This window comes from Mytilus edulis, chromosome 14 (assembly GCF_963676685.1).
Source record: "Mytilus edulis chromosome 14, xbMytEdul2.2, whole genome shotgun sequence".
Classification (NCBI taxonomy): Eukaryota; Metazoa; Mollusca; class Bivalvia; order Mytilida; family Mytilidae; genus Mytilus; species Mytilus edulis.
The window spans coordinates 30,037,668-30,055,046 of NC_092357.1; the positions used below are offsets into that span (position 1 = coordinate 30,037,668).

General features: G+C 33.2%; 1 protein-coding gene across 5 annotated transcripts in view; it reads left to right on the plus strand.

Annotated features, from left to right (window-relative positions):
* Window positions 1-1,357: 1,357 nt before the first annotated feature.
* LOC139502460 (uncharacterized) overlaps window positions 1,358-17,379 on the plus strand; it is a 73,936-nt gene continuing 57,914 nt past the window's right edge. For 4 of the 5 annotated variants that reach the window (XR_011658853.1, XM_071291937.1, XM_071291935.1 and 1 more), the window contains exon 1: window positions 8,661-8,711. The gene's annotated coding sequence lies outside the window, so the exon portion shown is untranslated. Of the gene's footprint in view, window positions 1,458-8,660; window positions 8,712-17,379 lie in introns of those variants that run through there. The other variant, XM_071291940.1, reaches the window with a different exon arrangement.

The following is a 17,379-nucleotide window of genomic DNA, read 5'->3' on the forward strand; positions in this document are numbered from 1 at the left end:
TAAAGCTATTATGTACTGATAACTGTATTCTTAAATGTTGTTATGAAGAAATGCTCGAGAGATGTAATAAAAAACCAAACGACAAATATAACTGGGCCTGTCGAATTAGAGACATATTATACATGTATGGGTTCCAGGATATTTGGTTATATCAGGGTGTAAAAAAATGTGAATTTGTTTTTAAGTGAATTCAAAGATAGAGTAAAGGGTAGATTTCATAGTGAAATGAACTCATTTTTTGAAGACTCGCCAAAATGTATGTTGTATAGATATGTATTTGACCCCAACATGTTACAATTTTATCTAGATCATGCTGTAAATTATATTTATAAACCATTTATTTGTAAATATCGCATATCTGCTCACTGTTTGAATATAGAAACTGGTCGATTTTATAATATCGAGAGACATCATAGACTTTGTAATATGTGTGATAAACAATTAATTGAGGATGAATATCATTTTATTTTAGTATGTGAAAAGTATAATGAACTTCGAAAGAAATTTATCAAACCTTATTATTGGAGAAAACCTTCTAATTTTAAACTCATACAACTACTATCTGTTCATAATGTAAAGGAACTTAACAATTTAGGGAAGTTTTTATTTCTGGCCGAGAAGGCACGTATTTAATTTAATCATTATAAATGCTTAATATGTGTTATGTTTTATCATACTCTGCTGTACTGTTATATGGGTATACCTACTTATATGATTTTTTGTCTAATTGTTTAAATGTAAATATATTTCACTGATGTAATTGAATATTTGTAATATTTATATTCTATAAGCTGTATTGCTTACGAATAAAAGATTATTATTCTGCAATACAGATTCGTTCATTCAAATACTAGTCTATGATAGATTTCGCCTTATTGTTCTGTTAGCCTTGTTGTTCACTGGCTTATTGTTGGCTAGCTTCAGTCTTATATTATCACCAGGAATGTCTAAAACATAATTTATCAAAACTTCATCATTTATGGAAACTCCTTGCATCACTTAGTGCAATGCCTAAAAAGGAAGTCGTGCATTAGTTATAAATTATTGACAAATAATGAAACAAGATCTTTAGTAAAACCAAACAAGTGATCGATTGAGGAGTCATTGAGCCTTGAGCGCTTTGCATATTATAACTTTCTAATATAATGAAGAACGAGATTATTTCATGCTCTTACGAGTTACATCTAAAGTTCATATTTCCAATCTTTTAATTTTTAATTTAAATAATGTTTAAGTGTTTACAACATGTCCGTGAAGTTCTCATTTCAAGCATGACTGCAGACTTGTTTATTAATAGTTAACTATTTATAGAATATGATGTATCCCCCAACTATTTTATTTATACCATGAATAATAAAATGACCAAAAAAGGCAAAATTAAATGTAAATGTGTGTATATATATATATAACAATCTAATTATCAGTTTAAGCGGTTTAAAAAACGAATTCGAAGTAAGGTAAGAACAAGTACTTTTAATTTTTAACATAGGCTACGTTTTTCTTACAAGTAATAGCTGTTCCTAATAATTTAGCTACTATTAAGGGCTGATTATGATCCTCAATTGTCTGACTCTATCTTCAAATGGTACCTGTTCAACGAAATATATACATGTGACGAGTACCATTTTCATAAGAACGCATGTATCCTTCAACTATTCGTTGACGTTTTTATAAAACAAAGGAATATAACATTTAAGCTTGAACAGAAAATTCTTGTAAATAAAGCGAATACACTGTACGGCGAATAGCGGCGTGGTTTGGTTGTTTTTTGTGGGTTTTTTTCTTACTGCACAGGGATTAGAATAGGTACATCATACATTAATGGTTTATTTGCGTCGGCTGTACCTACATGTACATATCCGGTGGTGATGCTACACACTGTGAAATGTATACTATTAATAATTTTGTTTAAGTTCAATAAACTAATAACTAAGCTTATAGTCTATAAGCTTAGTTTAAACTAATTATTAATGTAAGCACATTTATACCCTGGTGGCGAGCAGTTGACTGCATATAAGTAGAACAAATGACGCGACGTGTATATGGTCTATAAACTTATAATTATAGAATAACGGAGCTGCTTCGTTTTATATAGTCATGTAATTTGACGAGAGTTAATATACGGTGCTGGCGAAGTCGTCGTTTGAAAACAGAAGGGTTTCCAGACAAGAGCTGGAGCATAAACGAATTATGAAATTGAACCACAAGATTCTATACCACAACAAAAAGGTTTTCATTAACTTTGTGGTTTATAAACCAAACGGGTAAAAAACTAAAAAAAGGGCAATCAAAATAAGAATGTTCTTGTTACCGAACTATAACTTGAGTATCAGTCTATGGATATCTATGAAATTGTATAACTTTCCATACCGAAAAGGAAGTTTGGGGTAGATATTGGCGATTATGGCTATAACCGATTTGATTTAGGATAAAAAAAAAATGGACCAAAAGCAATACTTTTCATATACCTTGCAAATATTCCTGAATTCTTGACCAATTTCAATGGGGTTAAATTTTTGGTCCTGATTTCTTTGGTTTCTTTTATAGTATCCCAAATATGACAGTGTATTATGATTTTGGACTTTGGTACTTGTATCCTTTTTCAAATTGGTCCATATTGAGGTTCAAAGGTTCCAGAATAAAACTTTATAAAAAAAAAGAATTGTTGGAGTTTTTTAATTGGCCAAATCTAACTGTTTATTTGATTTTGGATTTTGGACCCCGTTTTCAACTTGAATTTAGTTTGGATTCAGATTCAAAGGGTCTAAGTTCAAATTGTTTAATTTCGACAACATTTGAAAACTTGGGGTTCTCAATATGCTGAATCTTACTGTGTATTTAGATTTGCGAGTTTAACTTTTGGCCCGGTTTCAAGATAGAGCTTTTATATTCCGTGTTATTCTGTGTATTGTTCTTAATTATCCTAAAAAAAAGGTTTTAATTTTGTAAGGATTTTGATTTTCTCATACTTTCCTACAAATAACAGGTTCTTGATGTCTTTCAATTTTGTGTCATGTTTGCTTGCGGAGTGCATGGTTTGTTCGGTATACTTATATATATATATATGAAATAATACATGGCAAAATCCTTATCGCATGCTGTATAAGCACGAGAAACCAATATAAGTCCCGTAGGCTGATATTGGTCGAGCCTAACATTTCTCCGTTTCGTGCCGAATCCTGATATCGTTGATATGTGAAGTCAATGCACTATTATTGTCTATATATATATTATATAACTTCAATAGTCGACTCGTAGTGTTACCTTGTCACTGGAGGCGAATCTAAAGATAGACATAAGACATGTAAGACATCTGTTTTAAGCGTGTGAAGATGTTATATTATTATTTTATACACAGTGTATTTTTATTTGGCAGCAATCCAACTCAACAATTATTATTATATAATTACATTTGATGTATGTTTCATTATAATACGTTATTCCGATTGGCTAATTAGCAATCTCGTGATATTCCTTAATCAATTGCATTACACAATGCAACTTTTCATTTATGATGACACGAGGTCCCACAATAAAGTGCACAGGTAAATGAAATATAAACTTGATAAAAGGCGTGTTTTCATGATCCTATAGGTAAAAATGTAATTATAAGTATTGAATGCTTTTTTTTTTTGTAACTTTATAGGGTTGTAAAAGCATTGACCGTGCGCACATTTTTAGTATGAAGCGCTTCATACAAAATGTACTTCGGTCAACGCTTTTACACCCTAATAAATTTACAAAAAAAGAGCATTCAATTCTTAAATATATACTGTATAGGACAATTATGAACCAATTCATTATACAGTGACTAGAAATAAGTTTATCTTACCTCCTATACATTTCTAGGAATATGATTGGTTAAAAGCGTCCTCGTGGAAACCGTGTATATTTAATATTAGGTTAGTTGGGAGGCGGGGCTTATTTCATACACGGTTCGCAGTGGAGCTACGTCTCTTTATATTCCATATAAGGTCATAAGGAGGCGGGGCTTATTTCATGCACGGTAAGTAGTGGTGTTACGTCCCTTTAGAAAAACAAAACAGTGCTGAGAAAAAACCTTAAAGGTTTCAACGGACGAAGAAAGTTATGATAAAGTGAAATAAATTCATAAAACACATTTAAATCTAACAAGTTGTCATTGTTGGCATCTGTTTTTGTAGGATCAAAGGAAGTAGTTTCTTAATCATGTTAATGTTAACTGTATTGAAGACTTGCTCATTTTGATAGGTCACTAGTCTAAATTTACACGTTAAGATAGTCGGTAAGATAAATTTGTTACATATTCGAGCTTCGCTCTCACCCCATATGGAATTTACTGACCCCATATATACCGTATTAGGTCACTAGCACACTATGTTACTAATAATATCATACAAACAAGTCTAAACAAGTAACAACCATACAATATATATATTGCCCACTGGATCTCAGTGTGTTAGAGAAATTGAGATGCAATTTTACTTTTGTTTATGCAGTTGTCAAATTTGATTGAATTATTTTTGTTGTTGTATATTTTGAATTTGTTTCAACAATTGTTACTTAACCTTAATTAATACAGGTCATGAAATAAACGCTTCATCTATTAAAAAAATTATCCAGAAACTATAAACAGCGGGTAAAAGAAAGCAGAAGAAAAGACCCGCGTGGTTTAAAAATAATCCTGTTACAATTAAAAGAAAGAGAACATATCTTTTTTTTTTTTTTTTATTATTTTTTTTTATATTTTTTATTATTTTTTAACATATCTTTGCTCCAAGGTGATACTATATTAATGAATATAATATCTCTGTTTTTTACCTACACTTTAAGAAATGTGTGCCGCTTTTGCATTTCGCTAATTATTTGAATTCTAATTAAAGTTTTTTCATGACTTTTTCAAAACAATAAACCGCTAGCATTGCATGTACAAGAACAAGAGTCGTATTTGTTTAAAATATTATAAAAAAAATCTCTGGAATAAAATATGTTGGTTTTCTGTAAAATCTTGGCTTGTTTTGCCATGAAATCAATATCACATGTATCTATTAATGAAAAGTATCCGGTTCCCTTCAGTACATGAACAAAGTGGCATGCATTTCCTTCCGAATTATTATTGAATTTTGAAAATTTGTAACACACTGGCTTACGGAAGGGGCCATAAACCTTGAATCTAACTGCGTCACATGTTTTACCGCATGTGATGTATTTTAGAATTGAATGCTTTAATAATTATCCCACAAGGACGCGGTGTGTCAATGTAAGATCATCCCGATGGCCGGAGGCTGATCTAACACTGACACACCAAGTCCGAGTGGGATAACTATTTTACATCCCAGCTGCTTCAGATTAGACGAAAAACCCATTTACAATTCATAAAATCTAGTTTAGAACGGCACACAACCATTCAAATATATTTTATATATTACGATGTATACCCTTTATGACCCCCGAAGACGATGAGTAGATATCAAACAATGTCAACTCGTCCCACTTGCCAATCGGCCCATACTATATCGCCACTTTACAGAAAAATCGCCCCACTCTTGTTTACCGACTCGCCCCAGTTTTGAAAAAGTGTAAAATCAAATTGAACAATCAGTCTGACAACTCACTTATTAACGAAAAAGGTTTAAACCCCAATGAATAAAGGTCTGCAAACTCACCCCACTTATAAAAAGATCTTGCTTCCTTTAAGTATGTTAAATAACTCATAGTTCGTATCCAGTCGTCCTGGTCTAGTGGTATGTGTCGTTGCTTGATATGCTAAAGGTCTTGAGTTCGAATCCCAGCATATACACTGGATTTTTTCTACGTGAATTTTGATAGATAGTCTTCTCCGTATAATTAATTAAGTTATATAGTGGATTTGACATTCCCGCCAAAATGTTACAAAACAAAGGAAAGCATGCATGACAAAGAAACTCAAACTGGAGTGATCTGGTAGGGGCTCAGAACACCCCAGCCGGATACCCCTGTTAGAACAAAGGAGCTGGGATGTAATCTTTTTGTAACTTCATTGAGGTGTGAAAGCGTTCACCGATCGAAGTACATTTTGTATGAAGCGCGGAAAAAATGTGCGCACGGTCAACTCTTTAACAACCCTATGAAGCATTCAATACTTATATTACATTTTTAGCTAGGATCATGAAAACACTATTTTTATCAAGTTTTTATTCAATTCACCTGTGCACTTTATTGTGGGACCTCGTGTCATCATGAATGATAAGTTTTAATAGAGGTTTCCACATTTGCTACGTATCAGGTACGGTTAGTACGTAACACAACCGTTGGTGCTGTTTTGGAGGTATCATTTAATGGGGTCTTTAATGCATGAGATTATTGTATTCATCATGATGAAAATAAAGAAATCGAATTGCATATCAGCGATAAAACCCTTAATCTTTTATTTTATTACGATTTCACTGCTTCTATAAAACCTTGCTTGTGATTTTATACGATAAAATTTATTTTGTGCACAAGGGAACGAATCAAACAGTCCTTATTGGAACTGAGTTGCCTCGACCTTTATATTCTAAATATAGATTTGCGTTTCTGTATGGCTATGTTTTTGTTTTCTGTATATTTAGAAAAAGATTAGAATAAAGAATGTTTTCTAATACTTAAATATAAATTGGACTAATTTTATTTTTTAATAATATCTTACTTGTACATCTTACTTGTATTTTACTGGTGTCGTTATAACAACATAGACGGATCCGGGGAGGGGGGGCATTGGGGCCCGACCCCCTCCTTCGTGGGAAAAAAATTGGTTCATTATATAGGGAATCACTGAGGCATGGCTGGAGCGCCCCTCCCGCCCCCGTTAGGTAAGTCAGCAGCCCCTCTTATGAAAAGTTCTGGATCCGCCACTGAACTAGTACACTTGCTAATGGCACAAATGTGTTCAAAATTGTGTTGACTTCTCATTAAAATCATTTTTTATTAATTAAGCTATCTTTTCGATCATTGGAGCAACATTTAAATTACTTAAAACGCAACACACATTGTAAAAATATCGATCTATCTTTTTTCTTATATTTTGTCACTAAACTTTTTAATAAAATTGTTGATTGTAAAGAATGGATACAAATTTTATGACACATTGAAACCATTTTTTGAGTCGAAATATTTATCATCACGATGTTATTTCATCTTGTTCGTTTATCATTATTATGTCACTAGATATTGTTAGTACACTAATATTGGTAAATATTGTCGCGAGTAAATGTGTGTATTGCACGTGCCTGCGAGTAGTATAATATAATCTACGAGGGGTAATGTTAACCAATATCCATCCATTAATCCTTTTGTCGTACAGCAATGCTTGAAAAACTTCTTACAACACAGCGTATTTTGTTCATTGATAACGGCAATAATTTGACGCTATATAAAAATTACACTTAGTCTAATGCAATATGAATATGTCTTTCTACTCTTCGTAATGTTCTACGGAAAATACTATTTTGCTATATAATGTCTTTTGCACCATTTACAACTGATTTATTGACTCAAAATTAAGGATCTTTTCAACTTTTCGGGTTCGAGCGTCACTGATGAGTCTTTTGTAGACGAAACGCGCGTCTGACGTATATACAAAATTTAGTTCTGGTATCTATGATGAGTTTATTTTCATCGGTTGGTAAATGTTTCTATGTAATTTGTTCAGGTTAAGTTTATATGTACTAGTATCATGAATACGATATTACTTTAAATAGTTTAACTCCAGTTTTTTCTTAGTTTTCTCTCTCGGCTTACTGCGAAAAAGATATATGAACACTTATGTTTTAAAAAAGGACATGTTTCTAAAATTTATATAGCATAGTGATTTTAGGAGGTTCTTTTAAAGGAAAACTTTAAGCCCGATGGTAAAGATAATTGTCTCTAAAGGAAGGATACCAAGTAAATACAATATCAGTCATAACTCTATGCATAATTGTTCAAAATGAAGTTTTAAACGACTTTGTCTTTTAATAACTTTATCACAGACGACCTTGACTTTTTTTTTTTTTATCTTTTTTAATGGACGACCTTGACTTGTGTAACATACATGTACCTTGCACGGACAGCCTGAATTGTGATTTGGTTTTAAAACTATTTAATCATTATTCTTTTGTTATTGAGGTCAATTTATTTTGGTGAAATACATTTTATTTGTTCATGTTTTCTAAAAACTTACCAAAATAAATACAAAACTTTAACATTTTGTAATGATACATAAAGTTATTACGAACAAAATTTATATAGGTTTTTAATTTGTTTTGTAATTTAGCTTCTTTGTGTCTATGTAGTTTCACGGGGAAATAACTCTTAACTATAAACCTTTCGCACCAACGGTTACTTGCAACGGTTGCTTGAAAGCATAATCGAGTGCACACAATATTGTATCATGTGAATACAAGTAGTAACCACATGAAATTAGACCCAAATTATTGCTAAAAATTCTCAAAACAGTTCTGCATATGATTCCTTAAACATTCGTTGATATTAAGTGTATACATCAATAATTTCCAAAAGTTAAATGACGGCTCCCACTTCGTACTACGGTTGGTACGGTAGCAAATCGGGAAACCTCTATTGTGTGATGCAATTGCTTAAGGAAAAACATGTGATGTGCAGTTAGCCAATCAGAATAACGTACTATAACAAAACATACATCAAATGTAATTATTTATGAATTTATAAATGACAGTCCAGGTGTATAGGTAAACGATCGGAATGGCCGTTGATACGTGAGTAATATATGTTACAGTGCATTTTAGTTTACAAATTATTGTTGATTGATAGTTTAGCAAATGTATCTGAACGAACTATACACAATTAATGTGAATTTAGTATACACTTATTTTGATAACGGTTCATTTATTATAACATTGACAGTGTGCAGTTTAAAGGGTTTATGTTCATCGAAACCTTTTCGCAAATATGACTGTATTTACACTACAAATTTCACTCTGAGAACGTACAAACATGTGCATCTTTAACAGTTTCAGAGTATGACTGGAAGTAGATAAATAAAATTTAAATGAAAGTTTCAGAATATTAACAGCTTCACTAAATTTAGCTATTCATAATTTTGTTCGTTCCTGCAGAAGGTGCCAAAATAAACTAACGCTCTCTCAGGTAACAATTGTAAATGTATTGACTGATTTGGATGAAATGTATCTACACACCAATAGACCGATGATTTTTAAAACAGGTCGGAAACTCTAGATTTTGTAACGTCAGTGTACTAATTATAGAAGGTGAACATGTCTTTGAAAAACCGAGCCGTTGTGAAAGTAGTTGAACAGGATATGTCCATTGTCAACTTCTGCATAAATCCTGTGCAATAATTTCACACGAAATAATCTAATTACCAATGAAGTGACCAATGTTCAGTATAACAATCTTTTGAGTTCTTTGAAACCGGTCAATAAAAATAAGAAGATGTGGTATATGAGTGCTAATGAGACAGGTTGAACTCTCCACCCAAGTCACAACGTGTAATATGTAAGCAATTATAGGTCAAAGTATGGCAATTACACTTATCAATATAAAATACAACCTCATATTTCTTGTCACTTTGCACGTCATATTTAGATTTTAGGCAGTTGAGCTGCCTTATGCTAGCATCCTAAATTGGGTTTCTTCCCAACGAATGCTGAAAAAAGTATCGTTGCTATAATCTAGCAGCCTAATATGTTATTTATAACCAATAGGACATTTTTTTCATACTTTGAATTATGGAATGGGTTCGTGTTGCTTAGTCTTCAAATTTCTATGTTGTGTCTTCTGTACTATTATTTGTCTGTTTGTCTTTTTATCTTAGCCATGGCGTTGTCAGTTTATTTTCTATATATATATATGAGTTTGACTCTCCCTCTAGTATCTTTCTTCCCTCTTTAATTTTCAATTTACAACTAAGGGATGTAAATCATGTAATTTGATCAAAAGGGACAAAGTTACGTGGTGCAAATCATATTTATACAGTACCTAGGTTTTTTCCATATTTATTTTCCATATTTATTAATTTATTTATTTACAAGATTTATCGTTTATATAAATATACAGTGTTAATTTCCATTGTTTAACCCAAGCGTACATTTTTGATAAATACATTGAATGAAAAACTACGGTTTCTTATTTGTGCATTGGGATTAAAAATTCGATATGTATCATTACTTTCTTTTGTTTACAACTCTGTCTTGTATTGTTAGGTTGTACTATTTCAAATATTCAATTTCATGACTGTATCAAGTGTTTCCATAAGTTTACCATAGTACTATCATATGGTTGGGTTAAAAATTAGGCACTAGCTACGGTTACATGGAAATGTAACAATAATAAAAATATGTGGTAGGATAATCGTTGCAAAGAATCCTGCTCAAACTTTAGTGAAAGACGGGTTTAACAGTGGCGGATCCAGAAATTTTCATAAGTGGGGGCCCACTGACTGACCTAAGAGGGGGCCCGCTCCAGTCACGCTTCAGTGATTCCCTATATAAGCAACCAAATTTTTTCCCAAAAAGGGGGGCCCGGGCCCCCTGCCCCCCCCCTAAATCCGCCTCTGTTTAACTTTGCATTGTTGCAAGAGTATATATTCTTTGTTGAAGGCAATTGTAGTGACCTGCAATACAAGTACCATTCAATTGAGTTTAGTTATATGTCTTGTGTTTCTGTCTCAGCCCTAGGTTTTCTATATTTTGCATGTTTAGTGCATCATGACATAAGACATTGTTACGTGTACCATGATGAGCTTTCGTGCAAGACTGCTGTGTGTATTTTTTTACATGGAAAATTTGATCAGACTTTGACTTTTTGACTCCTGACCTACATGTATGCACGTTGGGTGTGTCATCATGTTGCTGTGTGTTCCTCGGTATATTTCCTTCACCTCAAAATATAATTTTCAATTGACCTTGCTTCTGAATATGTGGCATGTAGATGTATTGTCATAAGACGATGAGTCTATTGGCACGAGAAACTTCATGTGAGCTTGACCTTTGCCCTTAAGGTAAAACTTGTATTTTTTGTTTGAATTAAATGGAGAATTAACTGTATGATTGGCACTCGTACCACATCTTCTTAGATATATAAGATATATATAGATATATTGTTAGTTTTGTGTACCACGATGACCCTTTTCTCAAAATCCGCTTTGTGTGTTTTTTTTACCAGACTATGACTTTTTGACTCTTGACCTTTGCATATGTGTCTCTTGGTATGATTACCTTGACGTCAAGTCAGGAGTCTCTGGTTTTTGTTAGTCTTGTATGTTTTTAATTGTAAGTTTATTTTATGATTTGGAATTTGAACTGGTACACATTTTGTTACATTGTAAGGGCCATCTGAAGCCCGCCTCTGGGCGAGGAATTTTCTCGCTTTGTTGAAGATATAAAAAAAGATGTGGTATGATTGCCAATGAGACAACTATCCACAAAAGACCAAAATGACACAGACATTGACAACTATAGGTCACCGTACGGCCTTCAAAAATGAGCAAAGCCCATACCGCATAGTCAGCTATGAGGACCCATTAGTGGCCTTTGACTGCTTTCTGCTCTTTTGACATGGTTACTTTCTCTTTTACACATTCCACATTTCCATTCTCAATTTTTAAGAATGTTTGGTTCAGATGAAACGAAATCCTTTAATTTCCGTGAATATCAAGTAAGAAAGTTTACTGATTCAGTAGCATCGTGTGCTGCCAGTTTTGATAGATAATGCAAAAGGTTTCAATCAATTTACCTTAGATTTCATTTCATGGACATGTAGGTCTGCTTTTACATCATAAAAATTCACACAGAAGGTATACGCATGTCAATAAACTGAACTCAATGCTAAGAACCTATAAAGTACACTTAGACAGAGAGCTCAATCTAGTGAAACACTTTGTTAAGTTGGTCACATTTAACTTGAAATATCACTGTCTGTTACCAAACTGCACCGAAATCCTGAAAAAAAATGTGCAAGTTAAGTCTATTTAAAGAAGAATCTAATGGAAGTAAATAAGCTGATTACTGAAATAAATGTAGAATATGTCTATTAACCACAGATGCCCCTGCTTGTGAAAAAAAAAATGAGTAAACTTCCACATATAGATGCAGAATTCGAGTAACTTTGACCGTTTTGTGATCATAAGCATTGTGAATAAGTTTCAAAACATTTGGTTGAGGCAAATTAAAGTTAAAGAACGGAAACAATAGATTTAGCAGTTTTCCTAACTCAAGGCTCCGGGTTGACATTTGTATCATTGGTACTCGTACCACAACTTTTTACATCTAAAAACTAATGAACAGTGACGCCATCGTGACCCAATATCGAACTTAATAGATCTGTGTTATGGGGTAATTTGAATCGCGTATAAGGTTCCTAACATTTGATTGAGTCAGACTTATTTAAGAGAAAGGAAACGAAAGAGTCAGCACTTCTTATGTTTTTAAAGGAACATGATAACTCTTGAACGGTAAAAGTTACACTTAAAAATTTAAAATTTGATTTTGTGTTGAGGTGGGGATCCCGCTTACATGTTCGACCCCGCCTTATTAGGTATGTAGGTGCCTGGTAAGTCAGGAGCCTGTAATTCAATGAATGTCGTTTTTTATTTGTTACATACTTGTTTTTCGTTCATTTTTGTACATAGATTTGATCGTTTATTTTCTCGTTTGAATATTGTTTTACAATGTCATTTCAGTGCTTTTATTGCTGACTATATGCGGTATTGACTTTGCTCATTGTTGAAAGCTGTATATGACCTATAGTTGTTAGTGTTTGTGTCATCTGGTCTTTTGTGGAGAGTTCTCATTGGCACTCATGCCACATAAGGGGGAGGGTTGGGATCCCGCTAACATGTTTAACCCCGCCTTATTTTTATATGCACGTGCCTATTTTGTTTTTCGTTTATTTTTTGTACATAAATAAGACCGTTTGTTTTCTCGTTTGAATTGTTTTACATTGTCATGTCGGGGCCTTTAATAGCTGACTTTGCAGTATGAACCTTGCTCATTGTTGAAGACCCTGTGGTGACCTAGGCTACATTGTATAATTGTTAATTTCTGTGTCATTTAGTCTCTTGTTGAGAGTTCTCATTGACACTCATGCACCAGCTTCTTTTATATAGTGTGTATAAGTTTTGTAGTATTTGGTAGAGGCAAACTAAAGTTAGGAGAGCGGAACCCGTTTTTATGGGACGTTCGGGACAGACGGACTAGTGTAACGCTTTATGCCCCTTAATCATGGCGCCAACACAGAAGTTCTGACTATTGTGCTGGTGATACACATCCCACTAGCACTGTCATTAACACATGTACATATAATTTTATTATAAAAATAAATAATCTTAATTTTGATTTCTTTATTTTTGACCGAATGATTATATACATGCCCTTTACAATGACTGAATGAGTATCAAATTTGACAAATTTATTGTACATAATTATACATTTTATTATATTTTTTAACTTTTTTTCCAACTAATTTAAAAAGCTTACCAACTTATTGATCATCACTTTCCTTTATATGTCTTTTAACATTCTGTTTTGAACAAAAAGATTTGTTACATATACTTCACATGTATTTCTTTCAAATCTGAAATTATTAAAAAGCCATTAAATAAAATTCAGTCGAATTTTAATAATAAATGTGCAATCAAATATATATGCAAGTCGTCAACTGGTCAAGTGGCTAGATGCACATATCGTTAGCCTTATAACAACATGTCCTAATTGGTCGGTTTTAAAACTTCTAGCAAAGGCGGATCAAGGGGGGGAGGGGGTTGCCTTGCCCCTTTCGTGGGAAAATTTTGGTTGATTATATAGGAATCATTGAAGCATGACTGGAGCGGGCCTCCCTTAGGAAAAGTTCTGGATCCGCCACTGTCTAGACATATTTACGTAAATAAGGGATGAGTAAAGGGAAAAAAACCGACTGAATTGAATAAAAGGATGTTCGATGTACTGTATACTTCGGTTTGTTTTGCTTTATTTTTATCTAGTTTCCTTATCAAAATAATTAAAATGAGAAGATAAATACCTTATAGCTTCCTTTACCGTCGATGCTAAAATGTTTAAGGTTATAAAATAATTTTAGCGTCTTTGACCTACTTTACCTTTTTATTCGGAGACTTGCGGTTATCTTCTGTTATGTTCAACGGAAACATTAGAATGATCTAGAATAGAACCCAGATGGAACCAAGAAGTTGGGTTGCCTTAACCAAACAACCCGGATATTGACCCAGTTACCATGGTTTCGAACCAAAGAACCAAGGTTCAGAACCAGAAAACCCAGACGGAACCAAGGTTTAGAACCAGAGTGCCCGGATATAACCTAATTGCATTCGGAATTCTCATGACTTTTTATACCTTCAATGTATTTTCCAAATCATTTATTTATTTAGTATACAAGATTGATCGTTTATATAAATATACAGTGTTAATTTCCATTGTTTAACCCAAGCGTACATTTTAGATAAATAAATTGAACGAAAACTACGGTTCCTAATTTGTGCATTGGAATTAAAAATTCGATATGCATCATTACTTTCTTTTGTTTACAACTCTGTCTTGTATTGTTCTGGTCGTACTATTTCAAATATTCAATTTCATGACTGTATCATGTGTATCCATAAGTTTACCATAGTACTATCATATGGTTGGGTTAAAAATTAATGGTAAACCCTTAGGCTAGTTTTTACTGTTTTAATGTTTAATCTTACCGTTTTAATTTCTTGACATAACTGCACGACTCGATTCTCAATTATATGTGTTAAGATAATCGTTGCAAAGAATCCTGCTTAAATTTTAGTGAAAGACGGGGTTAATCTTGCTTTGTTGCGAGAGTTTATATTCTTTGTTGAAGGCAATTGTAGTGACCTGCAATACAAGTTCCATTCAATTGAGTTTAGTTATTATATGTCTTGTGTTTCTGTCTCTGCCCTAGGTTTTCTATATGAGTCTATTGGCACGAGAAACTTCATGTGAGCTTGACCTTTGCCCTCAATGTAAAACTTGTATATTTTTTTTGAATTAAATGGAAAATTAACTGTATGATTGGCATTCGTACCACATCTTCTAAGATATATTAGATACATAAGATATATTGTTAGTTTAGTGTACCACAATGACCCTTTTATCAAAATCCTTTTTTTTCCACAAGAATCTCTTGACCAGACTATGACTTTTTGACTCTTGACCTTTGCATATTGGATGTGTCTCTTGGTATGATTACCTTGACGTCAAGTCAGGAGTCTTTGGTTTTTGTTAGTCTTGTATATTTTTAATTGTAAGTTGATTTTATAATTTGAAGTTTGAACTGGTACACATTTTGTTAAGAGCCCGACTTTGGAAGAGGGATTTTCTCGCTTTGTTGAAGATATAAAAAAGAAGATGTGGTATGGTTGCCAATGAGACAACTATCCACAAAAGACCAAAATGAAACAGACTTTAACAACTATAGGTCACCGTATGGCCTTCAACAATGAGCAAAGCCCATACCGCATAGTCAGCTATGAGGACTCATAAATGGCCTTTGACTGCTTTCTGCTCTTTTGACATTGTTACTGTCTCTTTTACACATTCCACATTTCCATTCTCAATTTTTTAGAATGTTTGGTTCAAATGAAACTAAATCCTTTAATTTCCGTGAATATCAAGTAAGAAAGTTTACTGCTTCAGTAGCATCATGTTCTGCCAGCTGTGATAGATAATGCAAAATGTTTCAATCATTTTACCTTAGATTTCATTTCATGGACATGTAGGTATGGATAGTCTGCTTTTACATCATAAAAATTCACACAGAAGGTATACGCATATCAATAAACTGAACGCAATGCTAAGAACCATTAAAGTACACTTAGACAGAGAGCTCAATCTAGTGAAACACTTTGTTAAGTTGGTCACATTTAACTTGATATCACTGTCTGTTACCGAACTGCACCGAGATCCTGAAAAAAAATGTGCAAGTCCAGTTTATTTTAAAAAGAATTCAATGGAAGAAAATAAGCTGATTACTGAAATAAATGTAGAATATGTCTATTAATCACAGATGCCCCTGCTTGTGAAAAAAATGAGTAAACTTCCACATATAGATGAAGGATTCGCGTAATTTTGACCGTTTTGTGACCATAAGCATTGTGAATAAGTTTCAAAACATTTGGCTGAGGCAAATTAAAGTTAAAGAACGGAAACAATAGATTTAGCAGTTTTCCTATCTCAAGGCTCCGGGTTGACATTTGTATCATTGGTACTCGTACCACAACTTTTAACATCTAAAAAAACATGAACAGTGACGCCATCGTGACCCAATATTGAGCATGTTGAGCTTTACAGATCTGTGTTATGGGGTAATGTGAATCGCGTATAAGGTTCATAACATTTGATTGAGTCAGACTAATTTAAAACAAAGGAAACGAAAGAGTCAGCACTTTTTATATTTTTAAAGGGACATGATAACTCTTGAACGGTAAAAGTGATACTTAAAAATTTCAAATTTGATTTTGTGTTGAGGTGGGGATCCCGCTTACATGTTCAACCCGTCTTATTCGGTATGTATGTGCTTGTGGTAAGTCAGGAGCCTGTAATTCAATGAATGTCGTTTTTTATGTGTTACATACTTGTTTTTCGTTCATTTTTTGTACATAAATTTGTTCGTTTATTTTCTCGTTTGGATATTGTTTTACAATGTCATTTCAGTGCCTTTTATTGCTGACTATATGCGGTATTGACTTTGCTCATTTTTGAAAGCTGCATATGACCCATAGTTGTTAGTGTTTGTGTGATCTGGTCTTTTGTGGAGAGTTCTTATTGGCACTCATGCCACATACGGGGGAGGGTTGGGATCCCGCTAACATTTTTAACCCCGCCTTATTTTATATGCACGTGCCTATCTTGTTTTTCGTTTATTTTTTGTACATAACTTATACCGTTTGTTTTCTCGTTTGAATTGTTTTACATTGTCATGTCGGTGCCTTTAAAAGCTGACTTTGCGGTATGAACCTTGCCCATTGTTGAAGACCGTGTTGGTGACCAAGGCTACATTGTATAATTGTTAATTTCTGTGTCATTTAGTCTCTTGTGGAGAGTTCTCATTGGCACTCATGCTCCTTTTATATATTGTGTTTAGGTTTTGAAGTATTTGATTGAGGCAAACTAAAGTAAGAAGAGCAGAACCCGTTTTTATGGGACATTCGGGACAGACGGACTAGTGTAACTCTTTATGTTCCTAAATCATGGCGCCAACACAGAAGTTCTTACTATTGTGCTGGTGATACACATCCCACTAGCACTGTCATTAACACATGTACAATTAATTTTATTATAAAAATAATATTCAATCTTAATCTTGATTTCTTTATTTTTGGCCGAATGATTATATACATGCCCTTCACAACGACTGAATGAGTATCAAATTTGACAAATTTAT